The 13,387-nt window shown below is 41.0% G+C and overlaps 1 protein-coding gene across 5 annotated transcripts in view; it reads right to left on the bottom strand.

The window, feature by feature from the left end:
* The window catches only part of PLXNB2 (plexin B2), a 258,438-nt gene that overhangs the window by 164,533 nt on the left and 80,518 nt on the right, over nt 1-13,387 (bottom strand). For 4 of the 5 annotated variants that reach the window (XM_005514866.3, XM_005514867.3, XM_065048906.1 and 1 more), the window contains one exon: nt 11,473-11,660. The exons of the other annotated variant lie outside the window; for it this stretch is intronic. The gene's annotated coding sequence lies outside the window, so the exon portion shown is untranslated. The remainder of the gene's footprint in view (nt 1-11,472; nt 11,661-13,387) is intronic. 5 annotated transcript variants of the gene reach the window in all.

Here is a 13,387-nt window from a genome sequence, read left to right as displayed (position 1 = left end):
AAGGCAGAAGTCAAAACCATTTTGACCTTAAATGGTGCATCCCATTTTTTGGTTTATCTCAAGTATAACAATGTGAAATATAACAATAGTCTCAAAAAGTCAATTTGCACTGAGTTCCCCAAGCATGGCCGGGAAAAGGCTAATGTTAGAGAAGAATAATCTGTTTACTGTGTGTATTTGGTGAAGGTTTCCCAGCACTAGCATGCAACACTTTTAAGGAAAGGGATGTTAACACCCTGTTTTTGAAGCACAGATTCAGCTTCAGTCTGAATATTCAAACTTTAAGACAGTCTTTCTGTAGCCAAGCTTGCCTCCAAGTAAAATCCCTAAATTTGGCAGGGGGAGAGGAGAAAGGATCTCACAGATCAACTTTTCCATGTGAACTGGAGGCACAAGGAAAATAGGTTTTGGCCCCTTTTTATTTTTAAATAGAAACACAGTAGAAGAGATACAGGACCTTGTTTAGCTGTGCTATTCATTGCTGAAACCAAAATTCTGGAGCCCGTCTTTCCTAAAATTCCGTAGCAACAGTGTGAAAATAGCTCTTGCAGCGAGCCAGCTAACCTCTCTGTATCAGCCAAGGAAACGAGGCACCTGGAGAATGCAATTAATCTTCTTCAAGGTGGAGAGCTCAAGGGCTGCGGTGGATAACAGTCCAGAAGTGTACATTTTTCCTCTATCGATTACAAAGGAGGTATAAATTTTTCAGTTTCTGCTGCATTTGTATTTTCACTAAGAAGCATTTCATTCCATTCATGAAGAAAAACAAGCGAAGTTCTCAGCGCTCCAAGACTGAACATTCTTGTCAAATAATTTAACACATTAGATCAGCAAGATTTAGGAGACTCGATGCAAAAGAACACAACTAGGCAGCAATGATGACAAAAGGGTAGCTTGACAGTTTATTGACTGAGAATGGTTTTCACATCAGGAAGAAAAGAATAAACATCATTTTTTCTGTGCCAGATATGAAACATGGAGTAATATAAGTAACTATACAGATGGCTGACTCTAAAGAGGACCTTATGGATAACTGCAGGGTAACAAATGGGTTTTAAACCATACAATGCTTTTTAAACAATTTTCAGGCTTCTATTTCTGCATTCTGTATTCCATACATAGAAAGAATTCAATTAGTTTTCTCCCAAACTGTGTATATTGCAAAGCCTAAAGTCAAATTTCAGCATGCTCATCACCAGAAAAGCAGCAAGATCATGAAAAAAGAGCAGGGACATCAACAAAAGAATCAGATGGGATAAGCTCTTTATACAAAAAATAAATCAACTTTTTCATACATATTCTGGCAGAAAAGGATGGGGAATAGAGATCCCCGGCAGGGTTAAGCAGCCAACAGAGTTTATGTTCTTAAAAGCCTGTAGGTCTGGAGTAACAAGATTGAATACTTAGACCATACTTGAGCTGCTATCAGGATACACAACTGCAACACGGGTAAAACCCTGACTTCCAGGCAGACTTGGTTGAGGCTCAGCTGAGGACTGGCAGCTGAGGTGCCAGAGCAGCCCAGCCACAAAGCTTCCCCGACACGTAAGAGCTTAGTTACTCCCCACCATGTGAAACACACATTCTTCTCTGCTGCTAGTGGGATTTGAACAGGTCCTCCAACTTATCGAAGCAGCAGGAAGCACTCGACTCCTCAGACTGACTTCTGCACCCCTTGGAAATCCTGTGATTTAAGTTCTTTGTGGACTAACAGGCTTGAGGTAGCATTCTACAACTGTCTCATTGCAATTCCATCCCTCCCACAACTTACGACAACATTTCTATTTCATATAAACGTATATGAAGGCTGGTAAATAAAAGGGAATGAGGGAATTTCACCCACCACTAAGAGTAACAAAAATGCCATGGAAATGCTCAAAAATAGCAGGAGAATATTTAGAAAGGGGACAGCAGAACTGTTTACAGCTGGCCAGGAGAGTTAAGTACAGCAAACTGCCTTTCTGTATGATACACAATTGATCAGTCTAGCACAGAGAACAAAAAATTATAACAAAAAGGCAGGAGCAGAAAGTAGGAATAGGATGGACAAGAATTTAATAGAAGACTTAAAAGCAGTAACATTTCTGCTGGGTAGGGCTTGAGTCAGTGCAACTTTCTAGAAACTATACTAGCTAACACTTAGCCATGAATAAAAACTACTTTATGTATTTAGGACATTGAACCTGATGTATGTCTTCCCATGAAACATGCCATGAGACAGGCAAGGATTACAAGGAGACAGAATCAGTTTTGTCAGGCTAAATTACATCATTAGGGAAGTCAGAAGCAGTGGGACTCTGAGCCTTTTCAGAGGAATGGACTTTGCTGGACTCTGAATTCAAAATCTTATCCTCAGTCCCCCAACTGTTCCATCTGTGTCATGATCTTTAGTCATGGCCACTATCAGCACTAACTTCTACAGACACTTGTCTCTGTTCAGGGCACTGAGGTATTCTTTGGCAATATACTGTATAGTGAAAATAATAAAAATAATCATAGGTTAGAATATAAACAAGACTCCCACTGAATTTCCAGAAGGTCCCACCTTTCTTTGCATCACTCCAAAAATTACTGTCTTTTCAAGGTGTTACCAAGGGAAGCACAGTTCATTCAAAGGAGAACAAAGGAGAACAAAACACACTGGTGGTCCATGACCCAGGCTAGAATTAAACTAAGCAAAATCTGGAAATGAATTAATATAAATTGTTTTGCACCAAGACTCAAGGGACTGGAATCACATGAGGGAATTTTTCCTTTTACAGTTTGCTGCTACTTTTTGGCAGTTACAAACAAAGAGCCATCCTTAGACACAGTGCTTGGAGAGCATCTTTAAGCAGGCTCTTTCATTCCTGTTCAGGAACCTGAACAATAGGAACAGCGATAAAAGCAACTTCAAGTCACAATAAATATATTGTTCCCATTTAATTAATGTTTTCCCAATACAATTGGTGTGTAAGAGGTCAGAGGAACAGAAAATTGTATACTATAGAGATCATGCTGTCAGGTAGCACATTAAAAATATTTAAAATGTTTTCCATGACTGTTCCACAACATACACTGAGATGGGACTAGCAGAATAACACGTGCACCAACTAATTCTTTATAAATGGGAAGCTGAACCCTATAATCTCTTTATCATCCTGTCAGTGAGTTAATGGTCATTACCGTGAGCAGATTCCTATTTTATCCAGCAAGTCAAGGCATCACTGGTGCTTTTCATATGATAATACTGATGCTTTACACCACAATTAAAATGAGTACAAATTTTTTAGTTTTACCTAGGCTTAGCTGCAACCTTTCAACTTGCAAACACCACCTTGAAAGCCCTATCAGAGACATCAGTGTAGCACACTATTCACCTTGTGACCAAACCTCTCTCTCTCTCATTCCCTCTCCTTTAAATACAGGCTTACAGGGGGAAACAATAGAGAAACCATTTGCTGAGAAAAACCTTTCCTACACATAATGTAAAATTACCATCCAGAGCAGAGCAACCAGAGCTTAACATGTGTTTTTGTTCAAGATTACCAGAACTCCAGTGAATGTTGCCTTCCTTTATCGGCACTAAAAATATTTTAACAAACATCCTCATGTCAACAGTTGCATGTTTTCAAAACGGAAATCTCCCATTGGGCTTTGTTTGTTATCAGCAAAGAGCTGTTTTGCAATATTTCACTTTCCATCTTCCCTCCCCCAAACAGCAACCACCGCCACTGCTGATTTCTTTAATTTTTTGAAATGTTTTACTTTGTCCAAACAAACATTGAAATCAGTTTTCATTCAAATATGTGATGAACTCAAGAGGTAGACTTCCAAAGGAATTTCTTTGCTGGTTTTTTTTTTTGTTTGTTTGTTTGTTTTTTTCCAGGTTAAAGATATTCTTGTGTATTTAAATTGGATGGTTTGGTTTTCAAAGGATGCTTCTAATCCTATCATTAAATAAATCAAATAAAATAAATAAAAATAAAAAAATAAATCAAGAACTGCGCTGCAGCTAAGTGTGAGCACATGCAAAGCAGAACTGAGACCATGCAGGACAGTGTTGATTTTGGATTCTAAAAGGAATTTTATTAAAAGTTCAATGATCTTCAGAGGTGACTCCCCCAACCTCATGATTTTCTGTGTTATCTCGGGACACTTCATGTACAGCAAAATGAAAGAAATAAATAGCCGAATCTCAAGTCAGCTTCTGCAACACCTCCCAGATAAGTGTTGCTATTTCTTCTTTTAAACTGAAAATCTAGTGAATTGGGGAAGGGAGAGAGAGTACAGAGAAGGAATAGCTTCCCTTAGAGAAGTCCTCCAAGCTCATGTGCACTTTACCATAGGCCTTTCTTGGGACAGAAAACCCATACACCACATGAATGTCTTAAATATAGGAGTCAATGAAAGACAGTGAGAGCACTGGAAAAAAAAACAGTAGGCTGTGAATGCTGCCAGCAGTCCCTATTTGCACTGGTGTCCCCTCCTGAAGAGGCAGCCACTGAAGAGTAAAGCCTCACACCAAAGGCTGCCCAGTACCAGCATACAAGAGCATCTACCCTACCGGGCCAAAAGCGAACCTGTGCCTGGTGGAGGAAGGCTCTTTGCTGCAGCACCATTCTCCACAGCCCTTCTTGGTTATAAAACGACACTTAATTGGTATGAACTGAGGTATGGCCAGCCAGCAAGACAGACCATTAACAACCTGTACAGTAGTCTCCTTCATATAAAGGGGCAAAATGAAGCCAAGATCTTACTGTATGATTAATGACTTCTGGGTGCACAGTTCAATTTACTCTGAAGAAATGCTGAGTTCTGCTTCTGGATGAAAAATTTTAAAAAATGAAACACAAAAAACACAAATGAAAAAAAAAAAAGGCCCCTTTAAGATCTCTTAAGCTAAACCAGCTTTGGGCTGAGGTACCCAAATCACTGGGCCACAAGGCCCACAAGAGAGCTACCTTGGGAAATTAATTAAGCCTCAATCCACCACATATAAAACCCAGTATCATTGCATCACTGCTTTTTAGTCTTTGCTCAGCCAGCCTCTGTGGGTGGGGTAAGCGTGCATTCAGAAACAGTGGGGCAAACAACAAAAATAATTCTTTCCCGAGGGCCTGGGCAGGAGAGTTTCCGTGAGGTAAGCAAGGGCCTGAGCCCATGGACATACTGCAGCAGCCCCAGTTCACGCTTTTCCCCTACGGAACACACAAGATATCCTACTGAGAGCCAGCACGTGATGGGCACCATCCCCACCCCTGCCATCACTCACCCCACAGCCTGTGCCCCAGCACCTGTGCAGCCATTGCTGCCTGCTCCAGCACCTCCTTCTGCAGGGGCAGGGGGCCAGATGTCCACCCTGCTCCAACAGCGCTCCCTGCCCCATGCCTAGGCCACTGTGTGCTTATAACATAACACCCGTCATTTAAATATCACTCAAACATTGTTCACTCCACATCAGGACAGCTACAGCTTGGTGTTCACACAGGTCTCTGCCTCTGCTTCCCAAACCCAAGACCATCATTTGGCCTCTTGCTTACCTTCAGAGAAGCTGCTCCTCTCTGAGCCATCAACCAGCATGAATGGCCACCAGCTGTGTCACCCAACCTGCCAACCCCTGGTTGAACACATCCAACACAGCAGCTGCCCTCCAGCAACAGTCCAGCAGCACCTGAGTGCCCACCTGGGCACTGGGCTGACCCCCACTACCTTTTCTTCCCTGTTGGACTGGGGGTCCCGAGAGAGCTGATAAGCACCTCGGCTGTGCCTGTGGAGGGGGCAGAGATAAAGAGCAGGTCCTTTTTCATAGAAAGACAACAGACAAATTGGCAGACAAAAAGACAGACAATCTGGACAGTGTTATGCGGACAGTCTCTGTTCAAAGGCTATCCTACTGAAAGGGAATTTAAGGGAGCAAATGACAGCCAAGTCTCAGCCCACTGAACTTCAAGTCTCCCCCTCTCCTGACATCTAATACGCCCCTCCTCAAATTGAGCTCTGTGGGTAGGGGCCATATGAGATTGCTACACTGGTTCTGACACTCGTGGGGATACTCTTTGCACCAAAAGGATGCTGACAGCTAGCAGCACACAGGTCACCTCCTCTGTCCTGGTGTTGCCCAAGTACCAGAAGGCAGCAGAAAAAGACGCTTCTTTTGTCTTAATATTTAACCACTTTTAGACCTTTGATGTATTTATGGCTCAGCCTAAAAACACCCAAAAGGCATCAGTTTCTGTACTAGGTACACAAACAAAACTCAATTTTACAAGTGAGATGAAGGTCAGCCTTCTTTCCACACACAAGATATACACCCAGGGGAAAGAAAAGGAAAAAACACCAAAGAAAACACCAAAACAAACCAAAAACCAAACAAACAACCCAAAACAAACAAACAAACAAAAATCCTTCACATCCTTTTGCTAACCAAAGATGAAAATCAAAGGGCACTCTTAGACAATTCTCTTTCCTTGGTTCTACAAAGAGTTTCCATGCAAAAAATGTCTTATATGCCCACTGAATTCTTTCTTCCACAATATTCTGTTACACTCTCAATTAGAAAACAAAATTTAAAAATACAGTACTATTGCACTAGATGTTTTCATTTACTGGGCAAGAACCTTCATCACAGCCACAGTACTTATAGTACAACTAACCAAGGAGAAACCTAAATTCCACTGAATTGTTCCTGCAGCGTTGGAGTGTGTAAGCTGCCAAAGCATTCAGGAAGTTAATAGATTTGTTTATAGACTAGACAAGGCTTAATTAAACCAGGCAGCTCCAAAGAACAGTAAATCCTCTCTCCTCCTGTCTTCCCCTCCCCCTCTTTTTTTCCTAGAGTATCTTTCTCCTAGTGGCTTTCCTCTTCCTAATAATCCCATCACAAATGACAGATATGTTATCAGTCATCACTGGGATTTGACACGTTCTTAATACCTGTCATGACAGCTCTGAAGTCTGCATGCTACCTCATTGTATTCCAAGGCATTTACAGGAGATAATGGACACATCAAATAGCAGTCAATGGCTCTGCTTTACTGGACAACTGAAGGCTTGGAACATAGAAGTAGATATTTTAAAAAACCCTAATCCATGATTCTTCAAAATTACACATTGAATAATTAAATATAAAACAGTACAAAATAGCTTTTTGCACTCTCTATACCTATGATCATCTTGGTCATGTCATAAAATTTATACTTATTGATTAGAATGCTTTAATATTTAAGAAAAGGTATCAGTACTGGTAATAGTGAAGATCACATTAATAATCCAAGGTCTCAACTGAAAGGTTCAAAGTATGATAGTCATGCTGGTAACATGGCAGTGTATTGCTGTGCCCATACAGAGCCTCTCTGGTTCCTTGGGTCTCTCCTTTACTTTAACAGAGAACCTGATGCACAAGTGAGGTGTATGTCAAGGCTAGACCAGACATCATGTCAGAGGTGAACACCTGAATTGCTATGAAGACAATGGGATTGTGAAGTATCTCATTCATGGTAAAAGATTAAATGTGAGCGCAGTAGAACAGGAGTTTGGCAAGAGTGTGTCTCCTTGACTGGGAGAAGAGAAAGACAGTGTCTTATCACACTGAGTGATAAGGACAGCGAACACCAACTAGAAGGTTTTGTATGAGTCCATTCCCAATGCTTGCTGATTTCTGTGGACCTCTTAATACAGGTAGTTTTGTTTTTCTTTGTTCAAGCCCTCAAATGAGCTGTGACAGACACAGCGCTCCACAGAACAAATTCAATACAGAAGTCTCTAAACGGACATATTTTCTTTCAGTCAAATTCTAGTATTACTTCAGATAACTCTCATCATCTGTGTGCAATACTTTTCAGGCACAAAAATAAAATAATTTCTTACTGTAACATTTCTTCGGAGCCTTAAACTTGCACAAGTCTTTCAGTTTAGCTGAGCTGCTGCAAAGCATCATATAGCCACAGTCTCTGCCAAGAGCATATGAACTGCATGAGAGCAACGCTCTTGCCATTAGTAAATGCAACAGCTTGTTATTCTCCATGCATTTACAGTTTCACACAAAGGCAGAAAACAAAACAAAACAAAAACCCACAGAGATTAGAGACAACGCATCCCTGTGCACGCGAGTATATTAAAGCCCTTTCAGCAAGGCAATAAAGCTAAGGCAGAATTGTGAGCTGCAGTCAAAGGGAAGTGTCCCACTGACATAACGAGCTTTGGAGAAGATCTGGGGTGAAGAAAACTGGCAAAACACGTTCACCCAACTAAGTAACTGCATGTCCTTTGGACATAATTGTTAACCAGTACTAATGGTCTCATGGGATTATTTTCATCTACAAGAAACAGATGAGCAAACTAGGGTTTTTTACAGGGCAGTTTTATTTAGGAGAGACATAAGAGTAACTCCAGCACCTGTAAGCACTCAGGAATAAAAGTGATGGCATTTGGGGAGGGGGGATGTTGTTCTCAGCATGCAGCTTGACAATGCAGCAAATCGTGTTCCAGTGATCTATACCAGTGCAGTAACAGCACTGGTTGAATCTAAACTCGCCTTGCCAGCTGCAGCACTCTCAGAAAAGCTGAATGGTTAAGTTTGCATCAGTAGGCTTCATACCAGATCAGATACTGCCTGTTCTCAAGCAGCCAACATAAAACCATACCACAAACAAAATTCTTGTCATATTTTCTGATCATGATCTTACGCCAGGGCCTGTTCCTGATCAACTCTGTACTGCTGGCTGAGCCGGGGTTGCAGGGAGGCAAGATGATGGCAGCACGGCCCCACTGAGAAGTCTTCCCAGCAAATATTCGCTTCTGGCTTGGCTCCAAAGAGCCTCACTGCTGCTCCTGCTGTCTACACTCCCAGTTATTCCTTTCATATACCCTCTCAGCTGTAAGCAAATCAACATGCCAATCCCTGGGGACAATTGGCTTAGCTTATACTTAAGACTTGCCATTCTGGTTTGCGCTTTGGACATTGATTTCCATTGTCTCAGCTATCACTCAACAAAAGGGCATTTAATTGCTGTCTCATTTAGTCTGGGGGAGAGGAGGAGAACAACTTTTACCAGCCCTCTGATTGATGGCAGCCATTAGCACCTTCTAGCACAATGCGGACTTATTAGAAGCTCGATTTACATGTGAAGTTCATTGCCACACAAGTGAATCAAATTCACAGCTACGCTTATTTGAACAACTTTAGAGACAAAATCTTCAGATGAAATGAATTTGCAGAAATGCTTACCCTGGCCACCCATTTAACGGGAAAACTTTGAAGATTAATGTAATTCGAAGAAAGCTTATAGAAAGAAAAGAAAATCTAGTAGAGATGACCAAACAACGCCCCAAAAACCCAGCCTGATTTATACTTAATTACACATGTCTAACACCAGGAAACACTTCACTATGCTTCTGAGTTCCTAATTGCATACTACAAAAAGCAATGCTAAAGAAACCCATAAACTCTTTCCCCCCTCTTATATGAACATTTTATATTTTCTTTGTGAAGGAGGAACGAACAAAATTAATATCCACATTTAATATCCTCCATGTTCTGTAGAGCAATGAGCCACATACTCTGGCGTTCAATCCAAACTGCTGACAGTGGACTTTTAGTTCCTGGCTCATTTTATTAAGAAGCACAAGGCTGCTAATCTTCCTTTCAAAGGAACAGAGCTCAAGGAACAACTAGATCAGAGAAAGCTTCTTGATATACTACCTTTAATCAGTCCAGTTATGCAAAGCCTGCAGTAATTTCAGGAAAAGTTTGATGTAGTTTCATGCACCTTATCAAAACATTTAATCATTGCAAAGTGTAAGACCAAACATCATTTGACCATCAGACTTTCCAATCAGACACAGAAATGAGCTGAGGCACTGGGTATTATCAGATACACCTTTATGCATTTTTTTGGAAGATTTACCATGGGAAAGGCAGATTGAGAAAGGACTATTTGCAGTGAGGTGAGGATGTATAGCCAGATGCACAAGCACTCGCGCTTTCTCAGCTGTGGGAGCGCTAACCCTGCCTGGGCTGAGGCTTTCTGAAACCACACTAGCTATACCCACAAAAAAGCAGTTCTGGCTACTTTCAGAACATATCCTCTGTTATTCACATAATTGGTTTAAAATTCCACAGCAAAATTGCTCTGCTATTACTTGCTTTCAGTGAGTCCACCCTTAACGTTCACATCCCCCACAGGACCCACCTTTGTTCTTCAGCGATATTCATCTTCCCTGATATGTATTTCTAAACAAGCTTAAACAGTGGCTATTTTCATGCTTTTCCCTACATTTCAAAAAGTCATGATTTTTAGGTACAAAAATGAATGTGTGAAGGCAGAATGTACTTTTTTGTTTTAGAACAACCGTCTTCACTTTTATTATTCTGTAGCTCACATGAATGTAAAACTGTATTTTTGATCCCTCCCTTTCCCATTAATTTTTAAAGGGAAGTAAAACTTTATGCAAAGAATCACCTAAAAGAAAAAACACAATAAACTAACACCCAAAACAAAGAAACTCACAAGCTGGCATGCAGCCAGCTACTAACTAAACACTAGAATACACATGTTTTCTTAACTTGGCTCTTTGTAAAATTTATTTTCCTCTCCCATTGTTTTGTTTCTCTTTGCTGTTGGGACAGGAGACACGTTTCTGTTGCTGGAAAGGCTAAGTGCTATCTTCCGAAAAGTGCAGCCTACAGGCAATTATTACGGGTAGCTGAGACAAAGGCGGCACAGGGGACCCCAGTGACACCCTCACCTTCCCTTCTGGGCTCACGCCAGCCTGGAACCAGCGCTCCCAACAGCAGCACTTCCAGGAGCATCACCAGCACCAAGCCAGCTGCCAAAATGGTTTTAAACCACTTCACAGTGAAAGAACAGACTACGAGCCATGTTTGTGCAACCCCTCTGTCAATCTTTGCTTCAAGTCCCTTTGGCCACATGAGGATAAAGAAAACTTAGTTGGAAGAAGGTTCTACAAGCTGGTTTCTGAGAAACCAGACAAACCAACACATGTTAATCAAGGTGAACAGGTCGTGGAAAAGAAGTTGATCAAATCTCTCCAATCACCATCAGAGACACAGTCAAACCTGCGCACCTTCGAGATTCAGGTCAATCTCACATCTGCTCAGCATGCCCCTGGGAGACTCCAAATGTAAGTGCAAAATTAGGGCAAGCACTTGCACAGCAGTCAGCTGCAGCATCTTGCTGGCAGAGGCACAAACCTGCTCTTCTACCCAGTGCACTATCTATAAATAGGTTTATGAATACAGAACCTCTGCCAAGCTGTTCTTCCTTTCAGTTTTTTTTTTTTGTTAATTTTTTAATGCCTCTTGCAAGATTGGCTCCTAGAAGTTCTATCTCCATTAGTAGTAATAAACATTTATTATATGCTCCATCAATGTCTGAAAGTCTTGATGAATAGCAACAAATTGCTCTAGAAAAATAATACCATTTCCCATTTAGAAAAATGTATTTTTAAAAAAGGAAGAAGTGAATTTACCTGAAAACAAAAAGTTCACATGAGAAGTCTGTGTGCACACCACAGCTTGGGAGAGAGGAACCCACTTCTGCTGTGACTTCAGGAGGAGATGAGGCAGCGTCAGCGTTTAGTGTTGTTCAGCTGTGCTCCAGCGGGTACCAGGCGAGCCTCAGAACTGAGCCTTGGGCTGTTCCCCTTGCTCTTCTCACCTGGAACAACAGAACAGGTTCTCAGCTCCCTCAGCACAGGAGTGATGCAACATTTCATGTTCCCGACTCAGTGACGGATGTTTACACTGTCTGACCACTGGAGATTCAACACAGCCTTATAAAAGGTGAAATTCATTATAACTGCCATTATTGATAAGCGTTGTTCTCTGCTTTTCTATACTACAGGTGCCCTCTCAACATGTTTTGGTAATATGAAAAGCACTAGAAAGCTATTTACAGAGCATCCTAATTCTGCCCTGGAGGGGCCACTTTTCTAGAAGATAACAGTAGACCCATAACTAACTTACTCAAGCCCAATCTGTGGCAAGAACCCTTCATGGTAAGAATTTGACTTTGAGCTGCCAATGGTTGGATGACCAAATGAACCAGTGCTAATTTCTAACAGAGGCATTAACCAAGGACTTAAATTACCTTGTACTTTTTTCTTGCATCTCCTTTTTTCCCCTTTCCCTCCCAACCCTTACATAGTTCACCATCCATTTTCAAGGATGGATGCCTAAATGAAGCCCTGTATTAAGGCTCAATTTTCAAAAGCAATGTGACCTTGCAGTTTCCCTTTGCTTCAGAAATTGACTTCTAGCAGCATACTCTTGAAAAGCCTGCATCTATACTTATTTCAAATTTCTTGGGAATAATTGAGTATGGAAAGTAAGGTTTAGCCTGATGAAATTTTTATTTCCATCTAAAAATAGAAGGAAATGCATAGTAAAGAACTTATTTCCTCAGGCTCCCTCTTGCTTCCTTTTTTCTTCTGCAAAGTGAAGACAAACAAGACCTATTACAATTCAATTTTTTTCCCTTTCAGAAATTCCAATAAACTCACCACTATATACTTAAGTTCTGAGCTATGTAGAGTAGACCACTAAATACTTTCTATGTTCTGAACAACATGATCTCACTGGCCCTGATCTGAGCAGGGTGGTGGGCTACACAACATTTGGTGGTCCTTTCCAACCCAAGTTATTCTACATTTTTTTTCCCCAAGGGAACAAGGACTGGTTCTTATATCTCATAAATGCAAGCCAAACTTTTTTCATGTTTACCAGCATTGTTACTGTATGGATCTTCTCCATTTTGAAGTCTTTCAATAGTTCAAATCTACTAGAATTTTACATATGAAAACTCCTTAAAGAGTATTTTTAATCTTAAATTAGCAGAAGTATATTTTCACATGTCAGAGAATGAAAGGATTTAACACATTTAGGTAAAACTAGCCTGGGAAGAAAACTGAAATAATGTATTCATATTTAAGTTCTTCATTAGGTAATGCTAAGTAAGGTCTTGGGAGGAAGAAAAAAAAGGTGTTGATATTTACTATAGAAGAACTGCCAGCTTTATAGTCACACATTTTCTACCTGAGGTTCTGAAGTCAGGACACTATTTTTAAACTCAGCCTGAGCTCTCGTGTCACACGCAGCTGTCAGACCCAGCGTCTGCAGCAAAAGCCGTGGGATGCCCTGCACACTCCACACCTCTCCCTGCCAGCTCGGTCCTCGTGGTGACACCTTGTAGCTGGCTGGCAAGTTTATTAAGAAGTAAAAAGCTGACTAGTCAAAGGGACTCTCAGAAGACAAACTTTCTTACAATTTCCCTCCCCCTAAGTCCTTAAGCATGTGTGTATTTCTTGATTAATACTAAACCCAAGAAAAACTTGTGTAATGCAGAAAGATCTCTTTCTGCTTCTCCACGTACCTGCCCTCATTAGA

This window comes from Columba livia, chromosome 1, assembly GCF_036013475.1.
Source record: "Columba livia isolate bColLiv1 breed racing homer chromosome 1, bColLiv1.pat.W.v2, whole genome shotgun sequence".
NCBI classification, from domain to species: Eukaryota; Metazoa; Chordata; class Aves; order Columbiformes; family Columbidae; genus Columba; species Columba livia.
This window is presented reverse-complemented; position numbering and strand designations above follow the sequence as displayed.